Source organism: Manacus candei, unplaced genomic scaffold (genome assembly GCF_025592945.1).
Source record: "Manacus candei isolate 608988 ecotype Guabito, Panama unplaced genomic scaffold, ASM2559294v1 h1tg000005l, whole genome shotgun sequence".
NCBI classification, from domain to species: Eukaryota; Metazoa; Chordata; class Aves; order Passeriformes; family Pipridae; genus Manacus; species Manacus candei.
In genome coordinates, this window is record NW_026138053.1 from 9,110,001 (window position 1) to 9,128,089 (window position 18,089).

Genomic DNA, 18,089 nt, shown 5'->3' on the forward strand with positions numbered 1-18,089 from the left:
GTCACAGTATTTTCCAGGTGCAGGAGAGAAGGGCCAGCCCTGGGAGGAGGCAGTCACAGCCCCCCAAAAGCAATGGAAGCAAGGCCCAATTAGGATAACTGGCATTCGTAGGCTGCCCACCAGCCTTACATCTCAAAATACACTTCTTTAAGCCTGGGGGTTAAGGAAATACATTTTCCTGGGGGAGACTGAGTCACAGAGAGAGTTTTACAAGCTCTACAAACTAACAGAGACCAAGGAATAATAATAATAATTAAAAAAAGGCTTTTCAAACTTTGAGCCATCTGTGCAGAGTTTCAGTGTAATCTCCCAATTTAAAAAAAAAAAGGCCATCTTCCCTTGGAAGAGTTTTAACATCACCTAGTTCTTCCTACCTTTTGGGCAGACTTGATATTTGGCAGGGAAGTGATCAAGGGTATATGTTCTGGCATTCCCACAAAAGCCTATCTAAAGTTGGTTGAGTTACAAGCTTTTGGAAAAAAATAATCAGTCTACAGGAGCTCAGGAGGCATTTAAATCTCTCCAAATTTCATGAAGACTCCACTTACGCTGGGCATGGATCCAGCTTGGATGCTCCATGGATGCTACACTGAAAGTTTCAGGTAGTGCCAGGTACAGACACTGCTGAAAAACCCAGCAGGGAAGAGATTGCCACTCACACCTCCAGGAACTGATCCTGCCGCTCTTTGAGGGGGGACAGAAGCTGCTTAATTTTCTGGCATGGGGAAATAAGAGATGGATGGTTGGAGACTGAGGTTTGCTGCAAGAACAGACTGGAGTAGGGTAAAATGGATCAGATCTGGGGATAGTGTGAGGCACCAATTTCACAGCTATTGCACGTTATTCCTTTCCTCATGCCCTGCCTGAGTCAGAAAAGCCTGGCCCACTGGAACAAGCCTTTCCCTAGATATTGAATTAAGCTCTGAGATATCTGTCCTGTCATCTGCTTCTTGCAAGGAAACATTCTGGAAAGCAAAATTGCCCACATGCTGCTCCATGTGCATCCTGGCAGGTTACCATTCATAGAATCCCAGAATGGTTTGGATTGGAAAGGAACCTAAAGCTCATCTCATTCCAACCCTCTGCCATGGGGGTCCACTAGACCAGGTTGCTCCAAGCCCCATTCAGCCTGGCCTTGAACTATTGCTACAGGATTTTAAACATTATTTTAAAAAGCATTATTCAGGGAACATATCAAAGAATCCTGAAGAAAAGAAAACTCACAATGAGGTGATGAGATACCAGGGACTGAAAGAGGCACAAGTGAGTCCAACAGGCATTGCCCAGAAAACTTCAATATATTTTTCCTGACTTAAATGTGTTTCATTATGCAACTTTAATAATGAAGTTCGGGTATACTGTGTGTATATTTCACATTCAAGGGTTATAGTATAATTAATATAATTAATATACACAAAACAGGGCTTTGTGTATGAACTTATATCTGATCATGTATGGTACCTCAGGTACAGTTAATGGTATAAGAAATACTATTTCCTGCACATGCCACTACAGTGTCGGGATACTGGTTTTTTTATTATTGTATCACATTGACCCACAAGTAAATTCTGGGCTTTAAAATCACACAAATACCCTTGTAAGACATCAGGATGCTCTGAGCTTTCAAGGGTAACTGAGAGCAGGGATAAATTACTGTTGGAGGTTCACTTAAGATCATGTTTGTTAAAGAAGAAACAGCCTCAAGCTGCACCAGGGGAGGCTTAGATTGGATATTAGGGAAAATTTCTTCCTGGAAAGGGCTGTCCAGCCCTGACAGATCTGCCCAGGGCAGTGGCAGAGATCGCATCCCTGGAGGGATTTAAAAACCATGTGGATGTGGCACTTGGGGACGTGGGTTAGTGGTGGCCTTGGCAGTGCTGGAGAATGGTTGGACTCCATGGTCTTGAAGGTCTTTTCAATCTAAACAGTTCTCTGACTCTATGACACTTTTCCTGGGGAGCCTCATCTTGCAACTGAAATGATGTGGTGGAGGCTGGCACAGCTGAGGGGTCCCACTCAAATCAACAGTGGCTGTGCATGGATACAAGGCCTTGCTCACCTGGAACCGATTCCTGGATTAATTGGGCAGAAGGCAACCAACAGTCCTGGTCTTCAGCAGAACTTCTCTGAACTCCTTGGTGCTTCCAGCTTGTGATGCAGCAAAATTTTCCTGGAGTGCTCAAATGGGATAGCAGAAAATCCAGGGGGCTGCAACATGAAATATGCTGCCCCTTTCCCCTCCTAGAGTGAAAGAAAAATATTTAAGCTACTGAAATAAAAATGTGAGTAGTCATTAAAATTTGTGGAGTAGGTATTTATTCCCCATTAAAAAGAGTGTGAATTAGAATACGACATGGCAAAGCTGCTCCATAAAGAAAATTACTTCTTCCTTTGGCACTCAATGGTTTTCTTCGTGGAACGTTTCCATCAGAACTTTGAAGTGCAGTATTTCAAAGTCCCATTCCCTCCTGTTTCCCTCCAAGCAACTGAATGATTGTCTAGTTACCCACAGGGTGTGAAGGGAATGCTCAGTGTCTCAGGGAGTCGGAGTCTCCATCTCCATGTAGATGCAGTCCTGTAAATTCTTAGGGAAACAGAAATGCCTCCAGGTTCTAGATATTTTAGGCACCAAAATTACAGAGAAATCACAATTGGATCCAATTGCTTGGATCACAGTTTTAGGTACTGCAAAAACACTTGAAGGATTCTTCCTGGACCCTGAATGGCTTTTATTGCCATAGGAGCTCCCTAATTTCTGAAAATCTCCAGCTTCTCCCTTATGGACAGGAATTGTTTGGGTTTTTTCATTTTTATAAACATCACAGTGAACTTCAGCAACTGAGACAGGGCTGATGGCAATGGCTACCAGCATTTGCCATATCTTTTTGAACTATAACAAGAAAATTCCAGTAACTCCTGGTAAACCTGGAAAAAAAGCACCCAATATGCTTTGACCAGAGCTCACGGTGTTTATCAAGCCTCAAAAAAATTCTGAGCAATTATTTTTGTTTGTTAAAATGCTCAATGTCCATTTTATAAATCAGTGTTTAACACTCTCTGATGAGCTAAGGAAATAAATATCATTCACTTTTTGGAAAGAGGGTAAGTGAAGGATTAACTGACTCAGAAGCAGCAGCACTAGCGGAGGTGAGGGCTGGATTCCTAGGCTTCAGCCTCAAATTCAGCCACACTGACATATCTCAAATTAGCACTAAACCTGATCATGTCAAATTTTTTTTATTGCAGTTCTGTCTTTAAATGGCATGTTTGTTGTGTTTGTACACTCTGATTTCTCCCGGAGTAGGTAGATACAATTAAGAAATTATCACTCTCTGCCACAACAATTCTAAATAGTGGAAAACAAAGTTTAGGAGTAGGAGTAGGAGTAGGAAAGGTTGAAGGATGCACTGGAAGCATGAAGACCTCTTCCTCTGATGAATCTCATCTGATTTATTCTTTTCCACCTGCACTTGTTGGGAGATGCTTGAGCAGGTTGTACAAAGCCACCAAGAACAAAGAGGATTTTAGGCTGAAGGCACTGAGATACAGTACAGCCCACCAGCTTGGAACAGGCTCCAGACTAAGCTGTAATTAAAACATACTGAGAAGATATTTTTAGGTTTCTGCCTGGAGACGGGGACAGTGGACAGCCCACAAGTCAAAAGTAAGTGGCCACATCTTCTTACTCCTCACAGTGCAGGAACAACAGACAGGAGAGATTTCCAGGTGACAACTGACAAGTCCTCTGCTAAAGGAGGGGTGGAATATAAAGCAACAGCTTTTGCTTCAGCCAAGAGCTGCTAATGTGGGTCCTTTTGCTTGGCTCCTTCCTCATCGTTTGACATCCTCTACGTGGGCCCAAGAGTCCAAGTGGAGGAGCAGAACAACGAGACACCAAGTCTCCTGTTCATGTTAAGTTCTTAAATAGGAAAAGAACAGATCAGGACTGGCATTATGGCTGCTGGGGATTAATATTTAAGCACACATCCCTCCTTGCACATGTCACACTGTCACCTGGATCAGTGTCCTCCATCAGAACCCTCTTTAAAGCTGACACCTCACTCAATCAGGGCAGTGCTGGATGAGCTGTCTGCAGTATACCATGCCAGGCTGGAGGGCTGGGGTGTCCTTCCTGCCTCTGAAGCTGATGGAATGTCCAGGCAGCTACAGCAGAGCAGCTCAAACATGGCGTGTGGACAACCCTGGCAAACCCTCACAGAAATCCAGCAAGAGGGCGAGAACCTGCGGGTGGCTGTGGGGTTCTGTGGGTGCTTACCCAGGTTTGTCAGTGTTTTGTCACATCTTTTGCTCCTCTACCTGGGTCCAAAGCACCAAAGCACTGTGTGAACCACATCACCAGGAGTCCTGGGTTTGCAATTCCAAACACAGACATGTTACAACTGGAAAAGCCTTCCCCAGTTCTCTGGTGATCCCTGGCAGAAGCCAGACAGAAAATGATGCTTGTGTAGAAGTGAGTCCCTCCTGTTCTACTCCTAGAGTTGTATTCAGCCATAGGAATTTGACTGAGGGATCTACAGGAGAGAGGAAGACTACAAAAAGCCTTGGTTGGATCCTAGAAGCCCGTTACATGGACTGGTTTTCATGGAAAAAAACAACTCTGTCATTTTCTTGACATCAGAGGGTACAGAGGGTCTGTACATTTGTGTGTGTGAGACAGAGTGAGATCTGACAGTCTAACTATGATGTAATTTAAGTATTTTGGTACAGCAAAATGGAACAGAATTACTTTTCCTATTATCTTCCAAAAGTTATTGAAAATGATATGAAATATATTCTCAAGGAAAAAAAATGTCAAGTTTTTTTTTTAAATGCAATTTCTTTGGCAGTTTATTCATTCGTTTTTCATTCACCCTCCTTTACGTTGTGAAGGCTTTCTATTATGAAACATTCTGTGGAAAAAAAGGAACAAAAAAAAAGTATACTACTTCTTTAAAATATATTGCAAGAATCCTCATTTCCAGATTTTTATTGCAGCACTAGCTGGTATTCTTGCATGCAGTTTTGTAATTTATTCTGAACATTCCACTTAAACCTTTTTTCAATAGCATGATTTTATTAGAGTCAGCTCACTGGACTTTCCCAAAAAGGTATTTAAGATCAAATAAAACCAGTGCTTGGAAAAATATCATTACAATATGAAAGCAGTTACAAAAACATTAGTACTGCAAAGTTTTATTTCAAATGGCTGAGCCTGCTGTACCCCAGGTTATTGCACTTCTACTTCCTCAGACACACTCACTGGAAAAATGGGAAAAACTGTCATCTTAGCAGTTTTTACCTGTTTCTCAAAAAAAGCACCCAATTTATAGGGAGGCAGTGATTTTTTTCAGCACCACTGTTAATAAGAACAGCAAACCATCCTTTGTTCCTCCATTCCTTGGCTTTGCAGGGGATTGTTCTCCTCCTTGGAGAGGCTCCAGGGAGCTCAGTGATTCCCCAGAGAGAATGGATTTGGGGAAAATAGTGGCACGGAAGCGTGGCTCGGGAAGAAGGGTAAACCTGTGGCTGCTACACCCAAAAAAGGTTCATTTCAGCAATAAATGCAGGGTGATTGCACAGGTGCAATGGAGTACCACACCCTCTGGGCTCTCCCTACTCATCCCTGATGCTGCACAGCAGGGACGGTGCTGCGCCCCAATGCTCCCAATAACCCCCAGCACCATTCCCACTGGGAATGCAGCTGGAAATGCTCCCAGACCTGCGCCTCCCCACAGCCAGGCAGGCAGGGCAAATATTTGCCTTCTTCAGTTGTTATTTTCATTACAGAATCGCAGACTGGTTTGGGTTGGAAGGGACTTCAAGGATCATCATTCCAACCCCCTGCCATGGGCAGAGACGCTTTCCACTAGACCAAAAAGGGATCAAACAGGAGATAATTGATGGCTGGCACTGGTGGAACTGGAGTTCAGCCCCATCCTCCTTTGGTATCTTTGAATTTCACAGGATGCATTTTAAAAGAGGTATTTTTGGGGGGGTTCCTGCCTGTAACATCACTTTAAATATTAATGGTAGTCAAAAGAAAAAGACCCTTAAACTGAACTAAATTAAAATCTAATCTAGAGTATAAATGAAAATGAAGAGATAAATAAAGGAAATCTTGCTTGCTGTACCACCAGATTCTGTGCCACAGGATTTCATTTTCTGTTCTTTGTATTTAAATACTTATGTTTGTTTTATGGGGCAATTCTGAGGGGAAAGCAGTCATTTGAATAGTACCCCTTCTTTCCCCTTTTCCCAACTCTCTTCTAGGCTGTTTTTTCCCAAGCAGTGTGTGGAGCAAAGCAGCATCAACACACTTAAGTTTGAAGATTTGGTGCCATGTCTGGACTTTTAAATCCTCTTTTAAACTCGCAACTTACTGTTCATATTACTTTTCTAAGTAGAAATATGCTTAAAAAGTAAAGTCTTTATTGCTTCTTAAAAGGCGTAGTGCTCTGTGATAAATTCTCATATTTTGACTGTTAATATGTTTGAATGAAAATTATTTATACATTTTGGTGAGGTTGAATGGTTTTCATTTGATTGCTGCCTCTGGAAATGAAAGCAGAGTAGCAGGAAATTTCCATGTCATGCTGTGATGTATATCCAGATTATGAGCTGATTGTGCAGCAGATGAACACCAAGTAAAATCATTTGCATCAAACTGTGACAACTGCAATTCCTGACAAGGCCTCTTAGTTTTTTGGGCTATTATCATTGTACAAGAATATAATCTATTGACAGCAGGGCTGTTTAATACATTTAAAGGCAGACAGTGGAAGAAATCTTAACTGTTTTCATTCACCACTGCACAAGGGTGCAGATCAAAAGTGAATTATATTTAAAAATATGCATGTATGATGATAAGATGCATGACATTCATCAACCTGTTTAGTCATGGTTAAGCTGCACTGCTGAAGATCCAATATTACTGCCATATGTGGGCTGAAATAGAGACGTGAGACTGGAAATTAGATTATTGCCCAGCAGAAGTGAATAAACAGGGGAAGACATTCTTTCTTAATCTTTCTTAACCTTTCTTCTTGTTTTAAATCCTGCCCTTTTGTACTTTTAGAGGGGTGTTTTGTCTTAACGCAGATAAGCAAATTGAAACTTTTTAAGTCTGCAGGAGTTTTACTCCTTTTTCTGTGGCAAAAAAATCCCTGTTTTTTTTCTATACTAATAATAAAAAGGGTTGCCTATGTAGAACCTCTGATATCAGCTGGCTCTGGATCAGGATCCAAATAAATGCATTACATTTCCTATATCAGGTATGATTTTTTAAATTATTTGGGTAATTAATTAAGGTATTAAAAGAGATAATTGAGGGACAAACTATCTAATTGTAAAAAAACCATATTTTTGTGCTTTTTACAAAATGCTGCAATCCCCTCCAAGGTTCAGGGTAAGTAATTCTTGATCTCCTTGTTTTTTGGAGCCTGGACAGTACAGGCAAACCTGAACATTTTACCATAGAGGGAAGAATTTAATCATATTTGTTTTGTTATTTGATCCAGCATTAACAATGAGCAAAGACGGAATAATTAAAAAGTGCTAATTGTTAAAAATCTACTTTCTTGACTTCTGCTTGCACTCAGCATTTCCCCCCAAGGTAAAACAAGGTGCTCAGATCGCACATCTACAGGTGTTGGAGGGGGTGTGAAAAAGCAGGAAAATTATTATTTCCAGGATCTTCAATAACATTCCAAAAGTTGACACCATAATATGATTCCCACAGTGAAGGCAGGAGATTCCCATCCCATCCAGCGATGGCTGGATACACCCAAATTTTCATTAGTGCACTGTTGTGTCAGAAAACTCAGGGAAGGCAAAGGACTAAAATTCCTGGATTCTTTTTCCCTTCAGTTTTGACTTGTTGGTGCAACACCAGTCACTGAGCTAAACTTTGTCAGTCCCCTCATGATCAAGGGGAAATATGCAGTATTTCTTACCTCCCTGGGCTGTCAGCAGGGTTGGTTGGTGGGATAAAGGCACTCCTGGTGTGATATGGAAGGAGCAGTTGCTCTGCAGCCACCTCAGTTCAGATTCCCATTGGAAGTCCATTCCTGCCTTTGCCTGCACTTCCTGAGGAGTAAAGTGGGCTCTGGAGATCCCAGTGGGATGTTGTAAACTGTAAAAATCAAGAGAAATAAAGAAAAGATGACCAACAATGATACAAATGTAGTTTTCTACAGAAACCCAAGAAATGGTCCTAATGACCTGCCCTGCCACTATGCAAATTCTATTAAAATGGAATTAAATTGCATTAAAACTAACTCCTGTTTTGCTTCACCAAACTCTTCAAATATATCTGTAGTTTCATCTATCTGCACAGTGTTGAGGATAATGATAAAAAGGGGTAATTTTTCAGTGAATAGGAAGGTATATCAGTCCTGCTTCAATAAAAGGGGGAAAAATGTTTGACTGAAACAAGGAACTTTTACCTGTGTTCATTTTGGTGGTAGAGAAAAACATGAATAAATGGTTATGGACAATTGGGGTTTGTATCATCCAAAAATAAAGAATTCTTCTGTGCGTTATCAGACTTCTACCTTCACCTAGAGAATGTTTTCTTGCCAACAAACACCATATTACTTCTTGGTACCAAACTGCTGTTTTTTCCACTGTAGATGCTCACACTTGTTTTATCAGTGCTCAGGCAATATAAGGTTTCTGGTTCTAATATTACACAAACCTACAATAAGCATGAGAATGCCAAAAAATATCTCATTGCCATTAAAAGGTGTGTTTTTCCAGTGTTCAGCCTATTTCACTTAGGTGAAATACCTTCAGTTTTGTTACCATTATTTATTCACCTGAGACCAAAATTCAGCTCTGTGGGTTGGAAGGATGACACACAGAGCATGGAAAACCTCTGGACTCAAAGGGGTTTTTTTTTCCCCCTAATATCTGAGTTATTGCCCCAATTCTGCCTCTGGAGAAGGCGACACCCAGCCAGTCCCGCCTTGGGATGACACTGGCATGGAGCTACAACCCAGGGCAAGGCTGGAGTGCTCCAGAACATTCCCATCTCCTGGATGGAGTTTTCTGGTGCTTTATTTTGACATTGGAGAGGTTGCTGTGTCGATAACTAAGCATCAACCATTTGGGGGTCTTTCAAATGTCAGCCCAGCGCTGATATGAAATCAAATCTGGTTTTATTGGATCCTCCTGATCCACCAGAGAAAACCTGGAGATTAAAAAGTTATCAGGTTTATGATGTCGTCCTTTTTGGAGCTGAGGAGCAGCTGTTGCTACATAACAGCTCTGAGCATGATGAACATTTTGGGAGAAGGGGTAATTTTTAAATAAAAAAAAGGAATGTAACTATTCTGGAAGAAAATCTGGCCACTGACTTCCTCTGACATGTGGAATAGGCTGTGATAGTTTTTTTGGGGACCGCACGATGCAAAGTAGAAGGAAGCTGGTAATAAGCAACTTGGCATTTATTCTTTATGGAGGAATATTTGTTCCTCAAAGTCAGACTATGTGGAATATTAGCATTTGAATAAATTATTCAGCACTTTCTAGAGAACGCAAGGGGAAAAAATCTTTGCAGCATTATAACATGACAATCTACAGGGGAGCAGAAAAAGAAGGCTGTCATTTTTTCTTCAATTACAAAAGGCAAATATTTATTATTTATAAGTATTCGCCTTGTATAGGCTTAAATGTTATTTATGAACCTGTTGCATAGTGATTTTCAATGTAACTCATTATTTTTAGCCTTAGGGTGTTGTAAAGGAGCATGGATATATTTAATGACACTCTGCTAGTCAGCGCAATTACACTGTAATCATTATGTAAAATGTGCTATTAATTAAACCAATTTCTAGTTAGAACATTCTCTTCTGCAGGGCTTAATCTTAATCTCTGGCAATCTTTCTCTCTGTTTTTCACCCATTAATTATATGATTACTTTTTAAGTTACGTATGATAAAATATGTTTTTATTTTTAAGCTTAATATGCTCAATTATTTGTATTTATCAAGCCATTTGCCTGAATTATTGAAAAGGCTTTATTTGCCAAACAAAAGGAAAGAAAAAAGAAACATAACATGAAGTAGTTCTCTGGAACTCAACAGCAGTTTGATGGTTTGCAATTGCTTCTGATCTGCTCTTTAGATGTTCTAAGGCTGAATTTAATTTTCAGTTCAGAAACATCTCATCTTCAGTCTTCTCTTTTTATCCTAATTACTGCACAGAAGTCTACACTTATTTTTAAATGCTTCATTTATACACAGAGGCAATTTCCTGTATTTTACCCCTTTTTTTTTTTTAAATGTAGTTTTACTAAAACATTGCTCAGTCTAAATGTAGTTGACTTGAACACCAACCAAATAATTAATATTAAGACATTATGGTGTTTTTTCAGCTACAAATTAATAGTGTTAACAATTCTAGTTAAAATAATTGCATCTAAATGTCTACTCTATTTTAGAAAAGGGAAAAATCACCTAATTTTCAAGTCATCCTTGCTCTGCTCTGCAATGACCCCTTGTGGAAAAAACACTTGAAAAGAGGAGGAATCATCTGTGAAGTCTCTGTATATTCCCTGGAAATTCAATGTTTCCTTCTTGCCAAGAGTGATGGTGAGGGATTATGGACTAATAAGGCTGAAAAGCATTGGATAATTTTTTTCTGAAGTCCCAAGCTTTTGGGAGCTCTTCAATTCAGGGGCTCCAGGGTAGCATCTCTCTTGCAGCCTCCCAAGGCAGTTCCTCCTCAACCTCACCTCGTCGTGCTGCTGTGTGTGAAACCATCTCTCCTGCTCAGCCTTTGCTGGAGAACTTCCAAGGGATGGTGTAAAACAGAAGTATTTATTTATAATACCCCACCCCACTCTGGATTTGCACCTGGGAGGAACAGGCCCCTACATGGTGTGGGAGCTGCCTCATCCTGTCCCTTCTGCCAAGGTTGTCACCTGCTCCAGCAGACAGGAGGCAGATGGCCAAGCATCACATAATCATCAGTCTCATCCAGCCAGTGCATCCACATGTATCCAGCACATTGTCACTGTGCTAAGAGGTTCCCAGGGCCCTCTTCCCAAAAGAACAGCACCCTCTGTGCTCTGGCTTTAATTAGGGGAGTAAAAACCTCTGGGGAAAGTGTTCCCCAGCCAGTTAATAAGGTTTTGCGGTTTGGGGCAGCCAGAGAAAACCAGGATTGGAAGGTGGAAAGAGGACTTCAGGTACCATGTCTCTCATTCTGGAATTTTTCTTAGGCTCCCAAAAAAAGCAAGATGTGCTACCTCCTCTGACACTGCCCAGCCCCAGTTTGTTGCCTTCTCTGGCACAGCTCCAGTAGTTTTGGGCTGCTCTTGTCTGTGGCACCCCAACAGTCCCAGCTCAGCCAGAGCAGGGTCCAGGGGCTGCTCAGACACAGCTCCCCATGGGCACTCGGTGGTTTTGCTGTTTGTACAGAACTCCAGCACCAGCTGGAAATCCCTACAAGACCCATTATGGCATTTACTGCTTTCTTGGTGTTGCCTGAGGTAAGAAAAGCAGATGCAAGGGAAAGGAGGGGTCAGTCCCGACCTACCTTGTTATATCCACAGGGCAGCACCACACCAAATGTGCCCAATAACAGGGGCCATAAACTCTGTAATGGAAAAGTAGGAATTAGGACTTTGGGGCACAGTGCAAAGCCACTGCCCATCTCCCCAGCACAAACCTGCCCACCTTCAGTCTCATCATACACAAATACACGTACGAGTAGGAAAATATATAAGAATAATGTCTACAGATAGTCCGTAACATAAATAGAAAAGGGATCATGAGGTGAGGTCTCCTCAGGGATCCCACTGTACATTCCAGCAGCGTTATCCTCTGTGCTCAGGGTGCAAGAATCAGACAGTGGAGCATGTGTATTCCTGACAATTCTCCTTTCCCCATTGTTAAGTTTGTTTTTAGGCTGCTCTTCACTGGATGAGCCCAGCCCTTTCTCACAGAGAGCTCCTGGATCTGGCAGCAGGTACCTCGCAAAGAGTCCCTGGCGAACAGTTCCCTGCAACTCTATTTTTAATATACATTGCTGACCCTAATGATGCTCTATTGAGATGAGGGCAAGGAATGTCTGATCAAGTGGAGATTAATTTTTGACTGTGCTGTCTGGAAATGCATGAAAATGCACTCCTTTTTCTATTTAGACTCACAGGATGCTTTGATTGATTGACTAGTTTACAAATGAAGGTGATAAAATTAGGTTGAAGACCACATACATTTCTTAAAATGAGTCTGGCTGGTCGTGGAGACAATGAGGTTTGGACAGATTGTATTGCTGGTTTAGGCAATCTTCTGAACATGTCAAGATTTATAGACCTGTACTGTAATGTTACAATTGCAGCTCACTGATATAGGTTTCTTTGCAAATTCTTTCCCATTTTATTTGAAAAAGGCCATTAGAGAGTTATAGACTATTGAAAAAGCTTTTTCTTTGCTAACCCTTAATAAACTCTTCCAAACAAGGACTACTGCATTTTTGTATTAAATTTAGACCAAAATCTATAAAACATGTTCTCCCAGGTTTGGATAATTTGATTATTATTATCTAAATGGAGTTACGGTTCCTATTGGCTTGCAGTAGCATATACAGTAAATAAAAGGTAAGTTAAGGTTTGTACAAGATCTTAGGACACTGAGGATTTTTCACTCTTCATTTGGATTACTGGATTTTGGGAATGGGAAGTATATTTCCCCAGGTTGAGGAATTATAAAAATAAAATCCTCATAATGTAGTGCTGAAATTAATGTTGCATTGAACTAGAAACAAATTACTATTAACATTTCTTTATTCTTATTGTTGCACAAATACCCACAGAAGCCTTGGGATTTTCTTAATAAAACAGACAAGGTTTACCAAACAAATGAAAACAGACGACGATGGGTTTCATGCAAAATTAAAACCCATGATGACATTAAAAATCATTACAAGAGAAGAGCAATAGATAAGATATCAAAGCTCTTTATGAATTAATAATAAATCCTATTTTATACATTTTGCCGTCAGACTAATGTTATCCAAGAACTTTGTCAGCGATGTCCTAGAGAGGGGGCCTGGGTATGTTTAAAATGGGAGCTCCTGGATTTTGTTTTCACAAAAAAATCCACCAAATATGTGATGCTTCCGTGTGTTGGAGTGCTTGAGGACTGGGAAGGCAGATCAAGGTTTAATATAGATGGCTCTCAGGACATCAATAAATATCATAAATACAGAGCTCAGCATGTCCTGTCTCTGGGAGAGGGGTGAGGATGCCCCAACATGGAGCAAGACCAGCTCCCTTTCCTGCTGTGAAATAGGGTGTAAAGCTGTGGGAGCAGCAGAAGCATTTTAGGGGTGGGAGCCTCAAGGGAAATGCTGGATGCACCATGACCCCATTAGGCAGATGAAAGAGGCTGCTTTAATAAAAGCCCTGTGGGAGCATCTCCACCTCCCACAGAAGCTCAGAGGTAGGAGGACCAAACGCCCGTGAGCCTCCCTCCTTCCCTGGGCTGCCAAAAATACATCCTTTGTTGGGGTACGGCATCAAATCCCAACTCCATGAGCCTCAAGGGCAGGCTCCTTCCTCACCCAGCAGTTCCACACTCCAGGCTTTGGCAGAGCTCCTCATTTCACCACCTCCTCAGGATCTGCCAGATTTTCACTTAATTTACCTGTGCCTTCTGGTGAAGGTATTTGCCTAAAGGGGGGATTGGCCTTTCCCCAACCTAAGCACAGCATCCCTTCCTTCAAAGTCCAGCCTTAAAACCCAATGCTAATGGGGATTTGGGAAGGTGAGGATCACAAATCAGGGTAAAGATGCAGCCTGCAGCAGTGGGGCAGGAGGGACACAGCCAGGCACAGTCCCCACACTGCTTCTCTGCCTGTAGGTGTTGAGTTTGGGATTCTCAGTTGTCAAGGGAAGAGCTGCGAGGGGAGGAGCGGTGGGAGATGTGCCTGGGAAGTTCCCAATGCCAAAACATCTCTCATTTAACACTGGGATGTCAACAGCTGATGCTTCTCCAACGGTCCTCATCTTGCAGCCAGCCCTGCACAGCTCGTGGGATGCTGTTCTGTGGTTTATGTTTCAACCAGTCAATGTGTGCTTTCTCTTATTCTGCTGATTTTAAAAATATTTTAAAAGAAATTTGCTATAAGAAGAAAACAATAAATACATTAAATCTGAAATTGGCTGGCTACTAAAGACCCAGTGACTGTGTGGATTGTTTTTCTGTGGGGCTCTGATAACTTAAATAAAGGTTATTATAAGATGGGATTTCTCAGGCTGATGGACCAACCATATTCCGAGCTTTGCACCCTGCTGCAGATGGTCAGTGATGATTTTTAATATAAATAACCCCCTGTCCACTGAGGAAAAATTAGCCTGAAGCGGTAGGACGAATGCCCTCTAAATCTAATGCTAAATTTCTGATCACAGTCAACCTAATTTTCTGTTCTTTGCTTAAAAAAATACATTGCCTATTAAAAACACAACATTAAAGCAGAAGAAAAGAAAAGCCTGCAAATCAGAAAGAACTTTGATATTCCTGGCTTAAACATGATTACTTCACTCTATCTATTCTAATGCACTTGAAAGCAGGTTTACCCTCCTCCCCACCCACCATAATGGGAGCGACTCCTGTGATAGCTGTAAATGGTTTCTAGGAATGTCTGAAATCTTCCAGCAGAGGTTTTTAAAGGTTTAGCTATGTTTGAAATCCAGCTATTTTTCAATCTCCCAAGCCAGCCAATCCAGGTGCCTGTTAGTCTACAAGTGTCTGCCATCTTTCTCTGATTGTCAGTGGGAATAGACTGATGGATCACTTCCCTGTGTCACTGCTCTGGACTGGTGACAATCAGGGAAATGATTGTGTCTGCCTCTACACATATCTGTAATTGATTGCCTAAACCCTAAGACTCTCTTTCCCAGTTGATATGATGGAACATTGGACTGAAATCACTCTCGATGAGGAGGAGTCAGGACCATTTGTTATTTACTTCTTTCCTTGTGCCTTCCTTCTCCCCTGCTGGAATTGTCCCCCAAGAACACATTATGGTAATCACACAGAATGTATGTATAGGAATCAATCAAAGGCAGAGCCGTCACAAGAGTTATGACATTACAAAGTCTGTTTGTAACTTTTGATTTATGGAAGATTTTCTGGTTTATAAATTGAGAGTGAGGCATGTTGGGATGGCTTAACCCTTGAACTCCTCAGTGAGGATAAAAAAGCAGGGGAAAAGGAGAATTAATGCAGAATGGGCAGAGCCAAGCTTCCCTTATTTACTCATAATCACCTGACTATGAAATGAGACTAATGTTATTTGCTTCATATTTCCAGCCTGTAAATGTTTTTGTATGAAAGAAAAATGCTTTACAGGAAAACAAATAAATACAAATCCTGCAAGAAACCTTTATAATCGAAGGCTATGAGCTGCTCAGACTACACATATGCTTAATTTTTGTGCTGTGGCATCCGGCAGCCGTCCATCCCTGTTCCCCAAAACATATGCTTAACTTCAGCTCTGAGCCTTCATCTTATGGAACTCAATGGGTTTTAAGCACACACTTATCTTTAGAGTTTAGGAGCTTTGCTAATACTGATGAACTTAAACATCTGCTTCCTGTCACTTTGCTTTTCACCTCTGCATGGTCCCACAGCCTTCAGGTCTGAGACCTGGTTTTTAACTGTGCAGACATGGACAGAAAATAAAGGCTTAAATGTATATATAGTATGTTAAATTAATGATACAAAGGTGTAGAAAATACATATTCGACCGCTCACATGATTATTTACATCTCAGGAGATGTGTGTATGAGTTAATGAATGGCTCAGGGTATATGAGAAAAATATTTATATGTATCCTTTATTCTTACATATACTTATTGTCTTCCCCAGTCTGAATATCTGCACTACCCTTTTAATGTTTTAAACATATTATTTTGGGTTTTAAAAGTATATTTGGAAACTCTGAGCCCCTACCACATCTCTATCTACCACTAACCCTTCCTCTTTCAGAACTTCCCCCCATCACCTCATTTCTACTTGAATATGCCCCTTTGCTACTCTGCTTTAATTTCTGATACGATGCTTTCCGAGATAAGCAGTTGTTTTGCAGAGAAAAAATTGTTTTTCCATGACACTTTGCTTGAATGCATCCTCATAAAACAAGCTGTGTTAAATAGCTGGTATGTTCTACTTGGGAATGAATTGCAGTGGAGTGTGCAAGAGCTTCCGAGTGTGTGGATACAAAGGTCAAGTTCTCCAGAAATGTAGGACACTGATGTGCTGCTAAGACATTGAAGATCTTGTATTTAAATCAGATACAAAACTACATTCTACGCTCATGGAAAACATTATAGAAGGTGCTTTTTTTGATTCTTTACTTCGTGGGATGTATTAAAAACACTGGAAAAATCTATGGCTGGAAAGATGAGCGGGACATCCATCATTTTTTATGTGGGACATTGTAGCTTTTACCACTTAAAATGTTTAGAGGGCCCTCAGAACAGCCAAAGGGACAGAGTGGAGAGAGCAGCACTTCCACTCCTTGGAAAGGCTTTGGAAAGTGTTTAGGGCGAAGCTGGTACAAAGAGGTAAATCACCAGAGTGAACCCACATCGCACTAAATTCCAGGTATAAATTTGGAGCTGCTTCATGTGACTTCAGTAGGATTAGAGTTTTATTTTTGTTATTTACTGTGGCAACAACTTAGAGCTTTAGCCAATGCCCAGACCCCATTGTGCCCAGAGCTGGATGAAACACTACAAAGAGGCTCCTCAAAGAGAGTCCCAAAACCTGTGGGTTGCTGTAGAACAACTCCAGCTTTAAAAGTCACTCCAAGAGCAGAATTTATCTTATCCCACATCCAAAGTTGCATAATTTTCAAATATTTACCTGATAATCTTCACTATATAATACATTTAGCCATTCTGCTGACAGCTGTACTCATTTTATTGGCTAATGGCTAAAAGAAATCAGGTTTTCTTTTTAATAGCACAGCAGTCCTTCTTTGCTTAATCTACTCCTTCAGCTTCAAACTGAAAGCTAATCAGATTGCAGATCCCACTGGGCACACTCTGTGATTTTTTTTAATACATTAGGAAACCTCTAGCACTATCACTGGAAAACTCAAAAAACCATTTAAAAACAAAAAAAAGAGGGATAAATGAAAATGTTATGAACCTGGAAATGTTAATTAAGTAATTTTTAAAGAAAAGGCTTTTGATTCAGAATAAAATGCCATGTCACTTATTAAGAGTTAACATTTTTCCCTCTACAAAAAGGTTCAACAAAGAAATCAGAACCATTAAAAAATTTAAGCAATACAAATGGATGCTATGAAGTTCTACTGTAAACTGTTACAGACAAGTTAAGTATGAAATAAAGGCTTAGTGGAGTATTTTTATTCATATCCCTGTGTCAGGATATCACCTTTGATCTTTTATAGGCCTTTCTCAGCCTCATGGACGATGATTCAACTTCTTTCCCATCATCATTATTTTTATCCTTCTTAGAGATGCACTTGAACCAAAAACCCATACCAAATTCAGAAATATTAATATTTTCCAAGTCTAAGGTTTGATTTGGATCTAAATTTTGCCAAACTGACACAAGTTACATATAATTATCCACAACAGTTCTTTGGATCCAAGCCCTGATGAAGATACACTTATGATCTTGATTTTACTGACTGGTCAATATTTAATACTTAGAAAAAAGTAATCAGATGTTGAAGGTTGACAGACTTTATGAAAGGTAAGAAAACCATGGCAGGATTTTTTCACTGACAATGGACAGAAAGCACTAAACTCCAAATCCTATAGGGCAGTGGTTCTCAGCAGCAGGTAACTCCAGAAACCTCCACATCTCTGTGACTGTCCTGTGCCTTTGCTTCATTCCCTGTGGATCAGAGGTAGTGACAGTGGTTCTTGGTTGCAGCAGGAATGTTCCTGAGCACTCCATCTGAGTGAACACCACCCAGTGCCCACACAGTGCCTTTCCTTTTGCTGGATGAGCTTTGAGGTTCTGGGAGGCAGATCATGAATAATTAAGGTTGTTACCAGAATGATTCTGGTACTGTAAGGGCTTCTGGAGCCTAAAAATACA

At 40.8% G+C, this 18,089-nt stretch overlaps 1 long non-coding RNA gene across 1 annotated transcript in view; it reads right to left on the reverse strand.

Annotated features, from left to right (window-relative positions):
- Positions 1-2,141: 2,141 nt before the first annotated feature.
- LOC127476206 (uncharacterized) overlaps positions 2,142-18,089 on the reverse strand; it is a 64,879-nt gene continuing 48,931 nt past the window's right edge. Inside the window, exons 2-3 of the long non-coding RNA XR_007906515.1 lie at positions 7,953-8,131; positions 2,142-2,241 (exon numbers count right to left, since the gene is read on the reverse strand). This is a non-coding gene — a long non-coding RNA (uncharacterized LOC127476206). The remainder of the gene's footprint in view (positions 2,242-7,952; positions 8,132-18,089) is intronic.